Source organism: Calliphora vicina, chromosome 4 (genome assembly GCF_958450345.1).
Source record: "Calliphora vicina chromosome 4, idCalVici1.1, whole genome shotgun sequence".
NCBI lineage: Eukaryota > Metazoa > Arthropoda > Insecta > Diptera > Calliphoridae > Calliphora > Calliphora vicina.
Window position 1 is genome coordinate 33,529,601 of NC_088783.1, and position 19,349 is coordinate 33,548,949.

Genomic DNA, 19,349 nt, shown 5'->3' on the forward strand with positions numbered 1-19,349 from the left:
GCATTTTTAATTGACATTGCTCTGGAACATCTAGCACCACTTCTAACAGCACTACACAAACTTGTTTCCTTTTTGAATTAACGATCTTTTTACGGTTTATATTATTGGGATCTTTATGAAATTTCATAAAATACGTATCAATTTCAAATTAAGGTATGGTTGTATTTGGATCATAAATACCAAAACTGCATATAGTTTTCTTGCAACAAATATGGGAGTAATTTAAAAACATAAAAAAATAAAATGTTTGGTTTCTATTTATAGACAACAAAACTCAGAACCTTTTCCTTAAAACCTTAAAATACTCTAATTAATTTCCTATGTAATAAATATAATTTCTTTTAATTCGAAAAACTACATTTTATTTTGTATGCTTAGATTTCTTCGTTCACTGTATTTCAAAGTATGTTGCATATTTAAAATATATAAATAAACTAATGTGTGGTTTTGGTGCAGCTTTGTGGTTTTCACACAATTTTATTAGAATTATAAAACCACTTTACAAATATCTAAAGGGGAAACCCTAACATGCTGCCATTATTAATTCAAAGATAACGAATGTATTTTTTTTTTCTTTTTAAAAAAGCTATATAAACAAACAAAACAGAGAAAAAACAATATGGTGAATATTGGAGACGTTTTAGCCAGTGCTTAAAAAAATATAAGGATTTATAATTTTATTAGTTAGTATTGTATATAACGGCAAGTCATATTTAAACAACTGTACTAGAAATTGTGTTTAATGTTTAGGTAATAACTTTTTGTAAAAGTGTTATTTATGAGTTTAAACTGTGTTAAAAGCTTTCTGCAAATAATACAGAATTGGGTTTTTAATATATAGGCATATGATTTGGCATTTCTTTTTTTTTGTGATGTACAAGTGTTTGTACAAGTGTTGATTTATTTTCGGAGAATAAGAGTTTATTTGTTTAATAAATAATAAAGTTTGTAATTCATTCCATTCATTTATAGCACATTGCTAAGAATATTTACAAATCCAATTTTATTTTACCACAAACCACTTTTTAAATATTTTTATTTTATTTTTTTCTGATTTCCAAGAAATCAATGAACCCTTTTTTTAAGTTTCAAAACATAATACATTATAAATAATGTTTGCGGATAACTGACCACAATCAATGGTCTTCAATTAATTGAACAAATGCAGCGATATTTCTAATAAAACTAATACATATACTCCTTTTTTTCTTGGGCATATACATACAATCTCAGTTATCGAGATACAATTTTGTTTGATAGAAAACTACTTTCAAATCCCCTATTTAATGAGTGTTCTATGAATTTATACTGGCTTAAATAATAATAAAGTATTTTTTTTGTTTATTAATATTGGGGAGAGAATTTAATCCTTTAAGGAAATAAAAAGCTTTTATTTATTTATTATTTATGGACAGGAGAAGTATAAATAATAAGAACAAACTTATTTACAGCCACATTCTTTAGAACAAGAATGGTATATGAAACCTTAAATATTGTGTATATGATCGATCTTCAGCAACAACTACAATTTTAAAGCAGGACAGTTAGTTAATGAAATCATTTTAATCTCCAAATTGTTTTTTTAAATTCTAGTTTGCTAGCTTTTCTATTAAAATATAATAAATTTCAGCGGTTTTAAGAATTAAAATTTAACAAAAATACATTTGTAGGATGTGGTTATACATCTTAGCATTGTCAAAAAAACGGAAAATTAAACTTAAACTCAACCTGTAAGCCGCAGGGCAAAGTAGACTGGTTTTAGTTGCAATAGCCCCGCCAAAAACCTATTATTTCTAAATATTTTTACTGCTTGTATACAATTTGGAAAAGTACATTTAACTTGGTCGAGACAGAAATGGAATACTGCTTCCCTTTTTCTGATAAGAGGCAGTGATAGCAGAACATTTGTAAGACGACCAAAGGGAACAAGACTGTTCTCCAAGTAAATAAATAAGACAGTTAAGTTTGACGGTGGAAATATTATGGTGTATTCGTATTCCAGCACGACAATGACCCCAAACTAAGTGTTTAAAATCTTATGAATTGGCCTGCCAGATCTCTATCCAATAGAAAACCTATGGGAAATTGCAGATCTCAAAATAAGTACTCAAAATTAGATCATGAAGGAATTATATCAGATACAATGGTAAGAGATGGCAAAATATTTAAAAGGAAACGATCGTTGTGAAGCAGTAATAAAGAAGCAAAAAAACTCTGAGTCACTAAAAGGTCCACACAATTTTTTAAAAATTTAACCTAAGTTTCCATTGTTTTGTCAATACCATAATAATGAATACTGTTTAGTTTGTTCTCTATCTTCAGAATTTAATTAATTATGTTTTTATTTTTTGTTGTAAATATAAGTAAATGAAAGTATATACCAATTTCATACGTTTTTTTGGATTGTGACCTTTTAATTGAATATTTGGAAACGTTTCCATTGTAAAGTCAACCATTCTATCTCAGATACTAAGATTTGTTATAGACAATATGTAAATCTATCTCTTTTTTCACCCAATTTTACAAAAACAAAGTTTAAAAAATAAAGTAGTTAAATTTGTTAAGAAATAATTAACGTTACTTTTAACGACTATTTGGATTTCCTTCAATTATTACTCATTCATAAGTTACTCACATTTAAGTGATACAGTCAGCACCCATTCATGAAAAGATAATAGAACCGAACCATTTAAATACATTGGCGAGATAAGTTTTAATAATAAATGATCTTAAAATATAAAAACATATTTTTTTTCTTTGTGGTTTGACGTAAATGTTAATTTTATCAAGTCTTTATTGGTTGTATGATTTCTTAGAAAACATTCACAAATAATGGAAGAAATTAAAGAATAAATAAATAATGACCTAAAAAAATAAAGTTGGATCCATATCCAGAAAGTGCAAACTACAAAATTTCGATCGATATTACAAAAATTACCAATTTAAACCGTTTCACAGAGGGGTTGATAAAAAATGTAGTAATAAATCTCAATCTTCGATATTACTGGTCTGTTACTGTACAGCTAGTAACTTGTACAAATATGAACATATTTCAAGTGGGAATTCCTCTTTATTTCGTTAATTTGTCTCTTATTAACGTTTAAATTTTGAATTTTTTCTTGTTTTTTACCTTAATTTTATTTTGATTTTTCGCAAATATCTTTGCTGGTACAAAGATAATCTACATTCTTCGTTTAAACTCAGATTAAATTTAGTATATAATCTAGGTTTAACTGAGCTTCATTGGTGAGTTAAACCTAAGTATAAAATGCCAAAGCACAAACAGCTGAAAAATAAAATAAACAATTCAGCACAGCACCTCTTTGTTTTGATTTGCTTTATTAACAAAATTTTTAATATACATTTTAAATACTTTATGTCACTTTTTCTTTTACAAAGTTATAATTTACAAAAAAGTTATGTACGCGGTTGCTTTTTCTTATAAAATTTAAAGTATTGCCATACTTATATGAACAATTTTGAGGAATGCACATGTGATTTGACTGAAAGGTGTGGCAATGCTAACAAATTTAAGCCATTAGTGAGAAACAATATCATTGGTTAAATCCCTGCTAAATATGTTTCAGGTTTAATAATCAAAATTTTGAAATGAGTTTAAGAAATAGCTAAGTTTTGACTAAAATGGAACTTAAATGTTGTATAGAATTTTTTTTTAAATTAAAAATATATCACATCCAGTTTTTAAATTTTTTAAACTAATTTTATTGTTACCCGCCCGCTCAAAAACGTGGACAGAGAGAACAGCAGATTTTGTAAAAATAGTCAAATTATCAATAGCATTTTATTAATTTGCACAAAATTAAACTAAACGTTTTTTTTTTTTTTTTTTTGTTCAAAACATATTTTAAATTTCCAAAATCATTACAATAATTTAAATTTTTTTTATGATCTTTCAATTCCATAAAATTAAAGATATAAAAAATACAAATTTGCGATTTTTTAATGCGCTTAAATGTATGCTAACAGAATCATTGTTCAAACAATTGAAATTCTGCTGAAAAAAGTCGAAAAGTAGAAATCGACTTTTAGTTTGGGAAAAATAGAACAATCAAATAGGTTATCGGAAAAGACGATTTACTAAAAACAAATCTAACACTGGAGAAAATTAGATTTTTTTATGTTTAATTTTTGTTGAAAAATTAAAAAAAAAATTATAGATTTTTTGGTAATTATTCGAACTTTTTATTTTATATAATTTGAAAGTAAATTTTTAATTAGGTATTATTATAATTTAATAATTCAAATAAATTATAATAAAATGAACTTAAGCCTAATTAAAAATTTTCTTTCAAATTATATAAATTTAAAAAAAAATGATTTTTTTCTCATCGTGTAGAAATCATATAAAATAGTAAAAAAGTTGAAAAAATTTAATGTATTCTTTTAAATTTCTGTCCCTAGAGTTCTTAGACTCTCTAATATCAACAATCCAAAAGTGATATCGCCGGCGTGGCAGTTTTTCGCGTTCACATTGAGCCACAGTCATACAAATTTAAACGAACGAATCAACACAATCATCCTCATTATAACCACAACTGTAATAATTCTACTCGTTCAGCACTAATACAAACTAAATGATAAACACTAACATTTGCATATGAGTGACAGACATGTTCGAATGTATGTACGTGAGAAAGAGTGAGTACATGCATGTGTATGCCTTGCACTCTACAGTATTAGTGATGATATAATAGAAGAATAAGTATTATTTTGTGATGTGTACTTACAGTGTGTATGTATGATTTTATACAATACACCAGCAAAGTGAAAATGCTTTGGTCGCGGGGTTGCTAGAGTTAAGCTACAGGTTAGTTTTGTCATTCGTCGATCACAAGAGCCCACGTTAACAACGTGCTTTAAACTCAAAACGCGCGTTTAATACATTTTAATCTAGACTAAAAAAACAATATAAACTTATTTTAAACTCTCGTGTTTTGAAAAAAAATATAAAATTGCAAACAAATAAAATTAAAAAAAAAACAATTTTACGCAAATATTACGTTTTTTTCATAAGTACATTTTATATATTTAATTTGTTCTGTTTGTTTCATTTTACGGTAATTTGACACCGTCTCAAAAGTGCTGGAATTATAGACGTTGTCGTCGTCGTTGTTGTTATTATTGCTTTTTAGTCTGTTTATTTGTTTGTTTCACGGTTTGCCACTAAAAAAGCTGATTCAACAAAAAATTTAACGGCTCAGTTCAAGTAACTTTTTTTTTTTATAAATTTTAAACAATATAGAATTTATTGTATATTCAAGTGTTGCCTAGTGTTATTATATTTATAATTATAATTAACAAGAAGAAAAAAAAAACAATAACTACAACTACTTTTTTCTGTATATACTACACAAGTACATATAATATTATTAACAAAAAACAAAAAATTACAAAAAAACCCCTTGCGTAAGGTGAATTACTTGTGCTGCTGTTAATTGTAAAAAAAAATACTTTTCAATTTCTATAAAATTTCATTTTAATAATTGCATAATTGTTTTTGTAATATATTGCAAGAAAAATGAAAAAAATTACTAAACAAAGCAAAATGAACAAAAGTAGAAATTTTTGTGTTGTAAACAAAATTGACAAAAAGACACGATTGAAAAAAATTTCGAAAAGGCCGCGTTTTATTTGATAAATAAATTAAAAGGTGAGTTTTTTAAATATTTTTTTATGTAGTTTTAAATAATAATAACAATATCTAAGAATTTTATTTTTTTATATTTAAACAAATGATCGTAAAGATTAAATTTTATATGATTTTAAAAAAATTTGAACTAACAGTTTTCTAAAACTTTCAAAACGTTTTTTAAATTGATATATTAGAGGAGGTTCCAACTCCTCAGCCCTACTTGTTTAATATTACGAATAATAATAATTCCAAAAATAATTTTCCTACTAATTTATTAAGGACACCACTATCAAATAAATTATAATTTGTAGTATTTAATTAAACATCCAAAAATATGAAAACATTCAATAAAGTAATAAATTAAAATGCCAATATATAATTACTCCTCACTACTTAAACATTCGAATTTTAATTCATTATTTTAACTTGGTGATGTCATTGTAGGCAAGTACTTATCACAAACGCTTACAAATAGGGACTTTATGATTTAGATCAAAACTTTCAATATACAAGTTACAGAGTTTAGATTTAATACCATTTACATTTTGATATATAATTGTTGAATTCATAACGTCTCTTTCTTGATATTTTGTAATAATGTCCTAATATTTCACGACTTGGCGGCTCGGCTTAACCGACTCATAGGCGTTTTGCGCAGGTGATGATTGGTGGTTACGATAACACAATAAACATAGCATACAGAGTAGTATTATTTTAGGACATTTTTTACTTGAAATGCAATAACAACATTTTCAAACCATTGTGAAATATTAGGACATTATGACAATATGACTTGATAAGAGAGCCTGTGAATTGACCAAATATTTAAGTGAGTATCATGTTTGTTGATCAGTTTTTTTTAAAAATTAGTTGAGCGGGAGGGCAAGTGAACATAGTTAGTGGGTTTGGTTGACTCTGTAAACATATTCACGAATCAGGCCAAAATGGTCAACGATTTCGGGAGGTACCATAACTTTAAATGATGCAATAGTTCTCGCCTGATAACATTAAAACTTATGGATCACAATTTCAACATAAAGATTCAATTTGGTTTTGATAATATTCCATATTGTCAATTGAAGTATCAAAAGCAAAACGGGAGTTAAAATAATTTTTTCAGATGGAATAACTCTAAGAGGATGGATGTTAGTAGAGCTCTGAGCTGGGTAACAGGGATAAAAGTTGTTCCTGTATTAATAGCCATCATATTCATAGCTGTAGATTCATTTTCTTCAACTGGGAAACTGGGATTTAGGTTTGTATTTCCTAGAGGAACCTGCAGCTTTTGAGCTGTGCTACAAATCCAGAGTTCGTCTTCTTGAGTTCAGGAGATAAGATATTGGCTGAAGATGTAATTTTTTCCAAATTTGGGCATTTCGTAAATAATTCGCCATATTTAATGATTTCATGAGTTGCAGCAACAGAAATTCCTTATTGAGCTTGACAAATTCATCTCTTTCAACTTTTAAAAAGATTATAAAATTCAACAGTAATATTTTTGCAATTTGGACAGGATCAGCTAGAGCATTAGCATCACATGCTTTTAGGCTACTACTTCAACTATTACAAATAGTCTTTTTCTTTACTTAAGATTAAAGAAAACACAATTTAAATGAAGAACAGATATTTTAAATCCATTTAGATTAGATTTGAATTAACAAAAATGTAAACATTCAAAGGTTGAAGGAATTATATTATGAATTAATTCTGAATTTCCGAAAATAATTCTTATATATCAGATTATATGGCAGCCATTACCAAACAGCTTCTAAGTAATGCAAATAGTATGAAGTAGTCATTTAAAAGTAAGTTGTTCAAGTCATTACCATGTTTTTGCTTTGGTTTGCTGTAATAATTTCTATGCCAATTGCTCAGGCATAACAACCCAGCAACCCCAGCATACTTTGCAATTACTACTAAATGCCGTCTGCATTACTTAGTAGTAGTCGAACAATAACTTACATTTTCATGATCACATTGTGTTTTTACGAATAACGTCTACTATGAGAACTAACTATCAATGAGTTATTAAAGTACAAACTCGTTGTGTATCCAATTAAACGGAATACTATTTAATAAAAATTAGGATTATAACACTTAGGGCCATTATTACAACTTGCCTTTATAGTTAAAGTTAACTTTAAGGGTACCTTTTTATATTGCTTAAAGTTACCTTTAACTATAAAGGCAGGTTGTAATAATGGACCTTAAAATCTTACACCCTAACTATGAAAGCAATTTTAAAGTTAATTTTTGTTAAAGTCGACTTTATTTTAAAATATAACTTTTGGTTTTATTTGAAAAAAAGCTTCAAAACTTTTTTCTTCATATACATTCAAATAATTGAAAATATTTTTCAATAAATGTAAATAAAAAAAAGAAATTTCAAAAAATAAAAAAACCAAAATGTACGTAAAAGTTCAAAACAAAAAGCTTTTTTTTAAAATAATAAAACAACATTTTAAATTATATTTGAAATTTGTTTTATGCTACGAAAATTAAAATATTAGTCAACTCTATGGACTTAAAATCGACTTTAAGGCTTTTGTAGTTAGGCTGTTAAAGTTGTACTATAGAGTGAAGGGTAAAAACTTTTAAAGTGTCATATTATAATTTTAGTATTATAATGTAACGAAGCAGGAGGGAAGAAATAATTGAAGTCCGAACGAAATTACCGCTATCATTTAAATACCGTTATCGATCAATCAATCAATCCTTGAGTTTTACTAGAAAAACTTTGAGGAAAAAGCTTCGGATCAAAGTCAAATCGGTAACCAACATTCTTGAGTTTTACTAGCAAAACATTGTGGAAAAAGCTTCGGACAAAATGTGATACTAATGGACAAAACTACTATAATTTACATTTTTGGGATTCTAATTTTTTTTTTAAATATTTTTTGAATTTTAAATATGTTATATTTTTACAGGAGTGTCTGTCTCATCCTTACAAAAACTAATAATATCGAATTTATAAGGATATATTAATTTCATTGATATAAGTTTTCGTATATAACTATTATATACTATGTATATCTTCCAAAAATTGTCTAACCTCACACAATCTCTTAATATAATATTAAAAAATAAATAAATATATTAAATTTCCACACCATAATTAAATGACCGTGTGCTGAAGTGAAGTGATAAATGTTTTCATTTAACATATTCTCACTTTGTTAATTTAATTTTATAATAACTCTACACAAATTTTTGTTTCTAAACTTTAACACTGACCTGAATGATATTTTTCATAAGATAAATATTTTAAATAATATTTAGTTGTTGTTTTTCTTGCTGCTGCAACAATTATAATCTGGCAAGTGTATTTAATTTGTTTTTTAAATATACAATTTTCACAATGGCAAAAACTGGTGTTTGACTTGGCTGATGCCACTGTCTTGAGTTGTTAAATGCTGGCTTTGACTGACTGACTTGACTATAATGCATGTGACCTCTTACATGTTAAATGTTGTTAAATAATTAAACTTCCTTTTGTTTTATTATTATTTTCAGTTTTCATATTTTGATTGTGTGTGAAAAGTAACGACAGTTAAATGAATAGGGAGAGAGATTGAGTTGGAGGGGACTTGTAGATTATTATTTTGACAATTTAATTGTTGCTGAATGTAACAATGAATGAGATAATAAAAACTATTTAGCTAATAATACACTCGAAAAAAATATAAGAAAAGTGCTATGAGACTAAGTGGCCAAGTGTTAGATGATTTTGTAGTTTGATTTATGAAAATAAAGTGAACACGTTTTGTGTTAAATCCTTGTAAGTACAGTGGTGAGCAAAATAATACAAAGAAAATGAAAGTACAAAATTATATTTTTATTCATAGTGGAAAAAATGGTGAAATATATATCAACATTAAGAGTCCATACAAATGAAATTCGAGCCAACTGTGAAATTCGAACCCAGAAAGTTTAGCCTCTCGATTGAGGCTAAACATGTATGTTTAAATCAACTTTTCGAAGCCCCCAAATAACTTATATACATGATTGATACATCAATATATCCGCTATAGTCTAGATTAGGTTGCTATTTAAAATCGGCTAATAAAAGGCTTAAAAATAAGCATGAAACTGCGACTACCTCGATTTTCAAACCAAATTTTTTGTTTTAACATATTTAATGTATTTACTATAATATTTTATCTTTTTTTTAACATTGTTATTTGATTTTAAGTCTCTATTGTACCTAATGTTGCTTTCAAAATCAGTGCAGCAATTGTTTTGATATAGATAGTCAAAATGAATTCTCTATTTTGGTGTAGTATCTAATACTGCTTTCCATTTTGGAAGCTTTTCAATTCCAAATTTCTATAAAAAAATAGGTTAAATTCGGAAAGGCCGTTAGAAACCCACAACATTAATGAAATCGGTCATAAATTGTGTCCGATATTGTGAATACACCGGGCCAAGATATGGTGGAATTTTGAAATTTATGTTTTCAAATGCGTATAAATAGCAAAGGCCTAATTGAGGGCTTTATCTTTGATTTTAAAAAATTCTCAAGAGTTTAAATATTGTGCATGTTAGAGGTGTAATACTTTGAAACTCCACAGTGCCGCTCCTGGAAGTTCTGTGAAATTCGTTGTCCAAACTTAAACTCAGATACCCCTCATGTCGGGTCAATCGGATCAGCCAATAAGAAATAGCAGATATATTTCCAAAATAGTCCGCTATTAACAGCATATTTTGCTTTTTATAACAAATTTTTGCATATTTTAACCATAGTTTAATTTTTTTTCTGAATATACTTTTATTGTATGCAAGCGCCCACTGTGCAGTAAATGGACGAAAATCTCTTGATGTCGCGCAATTCTTATATAGAATATACAATTTCATAAATTTTTCTTTGTTTAACTACCATTTTGATTCAGTTTTAATTAAAATTATACATTTGTATTGCAAATTGTATTTTATTCTTTGAGAATTCACTTGTATTTGTAAACCCCCCCCATGGGCTGAACAAAAAACTCGATTTCTGTTGAGTTGTGTTGATAAACATTTTGTATTAACCTGCCGCCGGTAAATTAATTTTTTTCTACAATAAACAATTATTTCGTAGATAAAATAAAATTGTTTTATTAAATTTACTAAGATAAGATAATGAAGTGTTTAAACAAAAAATAAATGAAAAGAAGAAACACAAAGAGATTTTTTTTTTATAAATTAACAAAAAAAAATTACCTGCACTTAAATCTATAAATATGATTTGTCTAACCTCTACAACAAATTAAATATTTCAAAGGGTTTTACGAAGTACAGCATTTGAAAATTATTAATAAATAAATTGTTTAAATATTGATTTTCATCACGTATTACTAAAAGTAAAAGCATACTTCAAATTTACAATAGATAGCTAATTGTAAATTATAAAAAATGTAATGACTCAGACACATGGAATTGTTGAAAATAAATATTTTTTTGAAACAAAAACAAATAAAGGAGGTATTTTTAAACATAAATTTGCTTGATTTGTTTTTATTTAATTATTGTTTTTTAGCTTTTTAGTTATAAATTATTATTATTTTTTATTATCTTATCTAAGAATTTCATTTATATAGGTATGAGGGTGGGTGTTTACTATATATTTTTTTTATTGCTATCATCCAATTAATTTACGTTTTTGTTAAAGTTATTTTTACACATTGTAAAAATATTTCAAATATTTTTTTCTTTAAAATTGAAAGCATTTTGTTACAATTATCTGTAGATGTTAGGTGATATACCAAATTAATATTATAAAAGTACATACAATTAAAATTCTTAGAAACATTCTGGCTAATATTAGTGTTATGAGATATAAAAAATATTTAAAATTTCTTTATTATCTTGATATAAAAATTGTAATTAACTTAAAATTCTTAGAAAAGTTTCCAAAAGGAAAAACAATCATAACGTTGGCAAAATGTATAACACATGTTACTTTTAAAATTTTAATTAAAAGTTAAAGAATTCATTTATTTTTCAAAATCTACTAATATCAATAATATCAGTGCTTAGTTGTTAAATATTTGTTATTTTTTACCCGTAGATATTGAATTGAAATTAATGTCAAGTTACCTTTTAGGTAAACTTATCTGCTGGGTATTTTACACCGTAGATATCTACGTATTTGTTAAAATTATTGACATAACTGTTAAACTTATCACACTAAAGACTGTTATTGCCTTTTATTTACCTATTTCTATAATTTCCGTTAGTATAACTTTAGCCTATCTAACCCTCTTTTAGTATTGTCAATATTTAATGTAAAATTTTCCACTGTAGTTTTGTATTTTTATCTAAATCCATTTAGCCTATGTTCCATGCATTTAAAGTATGTATAACACAAACATATTTAAAAAAAGTTCTTGAACTATCTATACTGAACTCCCATAGATACAGTCAAATAATTCCCCTCCCATCCCAAACAAGAAAAAAATAAACACTTGTTTAACCTACAAATATTTGAACAACGGCCACTTTTATTAGTCATCATAAAACCTAAAACTAACGAATATTTGAAGATATGAATAATAACAGTAGAACAAAAAAAAATTAAAGGAAGGAATTGAAATACAAAATTAAAACAAATATAACAAAAGCTTATTTGTTTATAAGTATAAATGAAGCGGCGATAAAAACCCCAACAACGTCGGTAATGACGATGATAATGTTGACAACGTTTGTGTTGATGATGACAATCGATCATGCGTCAGTTGGCAAATAAACATGATAAAAAATCGGTTAAATAAACAATAATACAAAATAGATAAAAAATATACTTAGAATTATACACAAATAATAATGGAAACACTTCATTAAGAGGAAAGCTTAGGGGAATTGTTATCAGGAAATAAGAGAACGAGTATTGTGTTTGTTTGAGGATCGGTTTGTTTGGGGATCGGTTTAACTGTGACTTTTTAGGTTTTGAAGTTAAATTATTTGGAATGTTAGGTTTATAGTTATTATTTTAACATTTCTGATTACAGTGTCTTAAAAAACGCCTACTATGATTGGTGGCTTTGAGTTAATCCTAGAAATGTATTTATGTTTTAATTTAAAAAAACATATACGATCTGCGAAGCTTTACGCTTGTCTGCAGATGCACCCAGAGTCTCTGACGGTCTAATCTATCAATCTAAGAATCTCAAGGCAAGAATTGTGTCCGATTAAGTTTGTATGATAATGGAGGATGAGACATCCCTGGGCAAATTTGTGTTAATTGTTTTCAAAGCACAAGTTCTGGGGACATATCATTTTACTTGTCCAATTGTGACAAAAAGTTGACAATTTATGAACGAATTTTAAACAAGTCTGTTAAAAAATATATGTAATCAATTAGTTTAAATAAAATGTTGTGATCAGTATTATTATGTGAAAACAAAACAAATTCTCTGACCAGTCACTGAGTGCCTCAAAAGTGTCAATTTAGTCTCTCCTATGAAATCACCATGTAAAAGTGGCAGAGGTCGTTCAGATAAAGTGTTAGAACTAGAACCGGTCCCTACCTCCGAAGAAACCAGATCACAATATCAAAATAACAAAAGAGGTTCACTAATCAGTCATAGAGTGCCTTTAAGGTGCCAATTTAGTCTCTCCTATGACATCACCATATTAAAACAAGTAAGAAATACCCTACACCAAGTAGATGAACAAAAACATTTTTTCTTTTTTAATATCAATAATTTATACTCGTGAGTGATTATCTGAAGTCGGCCTTATATGGGAGCTAAGACCAATTATGGATCGATCACCATAAAATTAGGTCGTGTGATTTATGTCTATATGAATGTTATTTATGGGGAATTTTTTGTGTATACCAACATTTTTAAGAGATTTATGTATGTTAAAGTGATTTTTGGAAGCAGGTCTATATTTGGAGCGAAAGTGATTCTAAGTTGATCGGTTACAAACATCTGCACAAACGCAGAACTAGAACCGGTCCCCACACCCGAAGAGACCAGTTTTGTGTCAGTTCCCCTTGATTTAGGGATGCACAGTGGTCAGAATAAAAATATTTTGAAAATAAATCTGCCATATCTAATTGACTGACCCGATTGACAAGTTTAAGCATGGCAACTCATACATGGGAAATGTTTAAACGCTTGCGAGTTCCACTTAACTTTTTTGTTTAGAAAATGCTCGAACAAAATATTAAATCAATTTTTAGTACTAGTTTTAATATTATAATTTATAATAATAAATACAAAATTTACTAGATAATGAGGTTTTTCCCAATTGAATTTTCCAAAAATAACTCGCTACAGTCTATAATTATTAGAACTAACTTATATTTAGAATCAATAATTCATGGAATCTGTTTAGTGAAATCTCCAGTTATTACAAAAAACCTTAAAGCTTTATCTAGAATTTACTATTAACAAGTGAATACCAGTATTAATTTAATTGAAACTCGATTGTGGGAATCACTTTTATTGTTAATAGTAATCGTACTAATAAATATTTCTACACTTTAGTTAAGAAATATTTAAATTATATACATATGCCTATAATACGTTTTTGCCATATATGATTTAAAACAAAATTTTCCTTAGTAGCTATTTTAAATTATAATAATTTTAATTGATTTAATAACAGTTTGATAATTTAAAAGAAATATGTAGAATTGTATTTAATATTGGCAATGATTTTCTAAAATTTTCATTAACAATTCAAACAAATTATAAATATTTTGCAATGTATTAGAATGTGTTGTGACAGTTGAACTAAATGGAATGAATTTAAAGAGTGAGTCAGGAAAAATTTATATTTGTATTAAGTTAAATAAAACTTAAACGGTTTAATATGAAAATTCTAAAAAATACGTAAATTTATTCAAATATTGTAAAAATTCAATAAACATTAAAATATTGCCTTACTAGATATTTATAAATTAATATACTCTTTCTGGAAATTCTCAAATTTAAGATTCCATTTCCATTTAGGACGAGGTGGTCTATTTACGCTTAAAATCGGACATGTCCTGGGATACCTTTCCTGTTTTATTTAATTTCGGTACATTTTGACCGAAATAATAGTTAAAAATTAATAATTTAGAAAAGAGAATCCCATAAGCTAACGTGATTAAAACAATAATTATTTGTTAGACCAAGGATAAGTTTCGGCTGGAATAGTGTGTATAAGTTTTTTCTGACTCACTCTTTATTAATTTAAATATATTAAAAGTTAAATTTTAAAAAAGGGCTGGGTTTTGGAAATTATAGGGATTTGGAATAGATTCTAAATTTTTTTTATAGTTAGATGATGCTTTAAACGCTTTGTGAAACAATTAAGAGATAAAGCTTCTACAGCTTTTAAGTTAGAATACTGGTTTAAATATTGTTTAAGTACGTGTTCGTTAAATATTTGTTGAGTCATTATCAACACTATTTTGTTAATAATTATGTGAATATAATTATTTTAAAAGTATTTTTCCATATAAATGTTAATGAAAAAGCAAAGATGTTTAGGCTTAAAAATTTAAATTAAAAAATATTAAAATTTTTATATAGAACCTTAACCCTCTAACCGGCCAATTTTATTTTGAGCGAAAAAAATATACCAGGTTATTGTTTGAAAAAAAAAGAAAAATCGTTGATTTAAAAAAAACTAAAGACAAATGCACGTTCGTGTTTATCACAATAAGTAAATTGTTTGTCTCTTTACACATATTTACCGTTATAACGGGGAAAATAAGCAAATAAAGCAGCATTACATACATTTAACATACCCCGCCTAAAGGCGGTCTTGCCAGTTAGAGGGTTAATGATAACATTACAATTGTATACCCTACAACAACTTTATTTTATGCTGGAACAGGTTGGGACGATTTGTAGGGCCAACATTTTTTGATATTGTGCCATCGATTTTTCGATAGCTTTTGGCATGAGAAAAAAATGTCCAGTATGACAGACATATAAAAAAAATCATTTTCGAGGCGTCCAAATTTCAGAAAAATTCTAAAAATTGACTTTTTCTCAACTTTTGTTTTAAAGGTAATAAAAAAATAAGCAGATTTATTTTTTTTTTTTTAAATATTTAAGGTTATATTTGAAAAAATCGATTGCTAAATAGACCCACTCTAAGACTGATACTTAAGTTGCCTTTGTAATTTAAAGATAAGTCAGTTGATTACTTTATATATCTCATATAAGCTATGTTGAGTCGATTGTCACTTTACAATCCTTAAGTAATCTAAAGGGTAATTAGTGTAAACATATACTTAACGGAATAGCCAAACGTTTATGCTGGAAAATCTAAATTTTAAAATCTTTATCAAATTCTACATTATATTTCCTGCAAATTTCAAAAACTATTTAAAGATTCGATTTTCCTTCGCTTTGTAATCAGTTTCTTAAAATTATCTGAAATAAATCTAAAATATGTTGAGTAGTGCCATCGAAAATGTGTGTTTAGCATTTTTTTTGTTTCAAAACAAACGTTTGTATAAACAATTCGCTACACATTAACATTATTGCACTTAACGCTTAACGTCTTTATACAGTTATTTAAAACTTAACATGGAACCAACCATATACTCTCGTAGCTACAGACAGTTTTCAACCATAAATATTCAAACACTTATAATGATTTGTAGACGAGATGCTTTCAAAAGAAACACACACAAATTAAAACGGCTGCAACTTGAGCAGGCAGCATGCGTGTCAAAGCATATTTTTGTTGCACTTAACTAATGTCACAAACATAATAACCAACAAATACAATAAACATACATTCAACATACATTTCAAATTCTGTTAACAGTTTTTAATTTCTGACTATGAGTGTTTAACGAAAACCATTCAAGCATCCAAACATAAACACAACATAATGATTAAAGAAATACAAAAATTAAACACAAATCGACAAAAAACAACTAATAAACTAACTAACCTAATGGATGACCATTGAGAATTTAGTTCGTCATAGGCCATTGTGCAGAATAATGTCATATGAGGACGGCTGACTGGCTACATAAATAAATTTATACATAAACAATAACATGAAGAAGAAAAACAAATAACCCAAATATGATTCCATTAGTATCCCATACAAATATTTAGGTACGTAAAAGTGGTTTTAAATATTAACCACATACAATAAACAGCATACATTTTACTTAAACGTCACTTTTTATTTTCAATTTTAAATATTGAATAAATATGTTTGAATACAATGATGATGAGGAGTGCTTTTCTTTGGAAATGTTAAAATCCCTTTTCGAAAGTTTAACTGTAGAACTATTCTGCAATCAAGTAATTAAGATCACTTCTACGATTACTGTCTCCCCAGCTACTGGGAAATTACTTAGATAAAGATTTAAATCAAAAATTGTCATTTTATTTACAGCTCTATACTAAACATATGTAACAAAATTTTTTATATACAATATCAAAATAAAACCCTCCATCCATTAAATATAGACATTGTTGCAAACAATAGATTTAATAGATATTTAATATTTTTGAAATTTATTATAAAGTATTAAATATTAAAGAATATATACTTTTTAACGACTTAATTATAAAACAAAGATATATTTTTTTTTTGCTCAAACCACAACTTTGTTTTTACGATTACATATTATTTTTAATATTATTCATTAATAATTTGCAGCACAAATGTTTTGAAACCACACAGTTTGTGTTTTGTTTTTGTGGCATTTGGTTTTGTCTCAATACTCAACACAGTAAAAACCCATTTCTTTAAATAAACTTAAATTGAGCGTTTAGAGTGAGCTCAAAACCAACTGGAAATTCCCTACTTTATTTAAAGATTATAAGATTATGTGTTTCAAGTGTTTTAATAAATTTTAAATTTGTGGCGAATTCAGGCAAATTCGGGCGAATTCATATATTTTATATTGTGGAGTTTGACAGTTGGAGTTTTGACAACATCGCCGTGGTAGGATTAAGTAAATACTGACCCATAACCATAGTCAGAAATAAAGTATATTTTAAGAGAAATAAAGTCGTCTTTACTTAAGAGTGGACTTTAGTTCTACCATAGACAAGATAAAATATACTTTTGACGTGAAAATCGATTGTAAATATAAAACCAGCTGAAGCTGTTTTTAACTCATTTAACAACAGCATCAGCTGTTCTTCACCAAGTGAAAAAGTTCGACAAAAAGTTAAAAATGTTTATGTTACACGATATTGGCAGAGATTTTGCAATTATTGAACAGTTATCAATAAAATTAGAACCAAAATATCCTAATTATGATATTAATCTTATTTTTCTTCCATTTTTCCACCACAATTTGCTTTTTTTTATTTTCATGTCAGCTGTTCAGCGGTGCCACTTGTCTATATTTTTTTTTATATTGTATGAAAACATTTTCTACATCTGAGGTGGCACCCAGTTAAAGTCGGTTTGATTTAAAACACACTTTAATTTTGACTATAGTTGCAAAATAATTAAAAGCAGGTTTTTATTTTAAAGTTGTTTCTAAAAAGAACCGACTTTAGTGTTTGACTGTGATTATGGGCCACTATGTTTTAGAGAAAGTAAGAGCTGCTGAAAGCTTTATTTTCACATAACAATTGTATACCATTTTCGAATCTATATATGCAAGTAGGTAATGTACAAAATAAGGAGTTCTGATAAAATGGAAATAAAATTTTCCATTACACACTGTTATTTTAGATTGAGTTTTTCCCATTTCTGTGCCGCATACACTTTAAGATAAAGATTGAAAATATTTTTTTGAAAAAAAGTTTTTGTTTGAAAAATGTTATTATGAAAAAAATATGGTTGATAAAAATACTATAGCAAAAAAATTGTAATAAAAATTTTTTTTTCAGAAAAAAAATCATGTTAAAAATATTTTTCCCGATTGTAGGTCCGAATTACTATGGTATTTAACGGTTGGACAGTTCTTTGAAATATCTATCATTAGATATCCATATTGTCTATATTAATGAATTAGTAATCCAAATATAGTTCAAAAGTAGGTAAAAATCGAGGTAGTTGTGTTTTTTGCTTCTATCTCAGCCTTTTGTTGGCCGATTTTCTCGATTTTAAATATTAACCGAACCGGGAATATAGCGGGTATGTTGATGTATGAATCATGTAACTAAATTATTGGGGGGCTACGGAAACTTGATTTCAACATGCAGACGGACATGGTTATATCGACTCCGCTATCTATAACGATCCAGAATATATAATATTTATGGTGTCGCAAATGAAAAATATTGAAATTACAAACGGAATGACAAACTATATGGCTTGAAATTATAAGCTCGTGAAATGGAAAAATATCTTGCCACTTCTGGTGAAGGGTATAAAATCAGGCAAAACTCAATTCTTATAAGAGTGCAAAAAGAATAACAAGTTTTTTCTTTAAGTATAACAATTCTCAAGTCTATGTAACATGATGAATGATGGGCTGTTTTATTTTTAACAAGTCAAATTTAATATATTAAAATTCAAGTGCTAATTGTTAAAATTTTAACCACTAATAAATTATTTACGTTAAAAACCTTAGAGAAGAAAATTAAAAAAGTAAATAAGCGTAATATGAGAGGCCTAAATGGTTCGTTTCAAGAAATATTGGTTTGTAACCAAATTATCACATATCTGTGGGTATAAACAATCTGACATTCTTTTTAAAACGATTCCCTAGAAACAGCAAATTATTGTTGAAAATATTTCACACTTGTTGAAGCCTGTCTTTGCATTGATTTCATATTGA

General features: G+C 27.1%; 1 protein-coding gene across 1 annotated transcript in view; it reads left to right on the forward strand.

Moving 5' to 3' along the window:
* Positions 1 to 19,349, forward strand: part of Gmap (Golgi microtubule-associated protein) — a 62,005-nt gene that overhangs the window by 33,621 nt on the left and 9,035 nt on the right. The window lies entirely within an intron of this gene.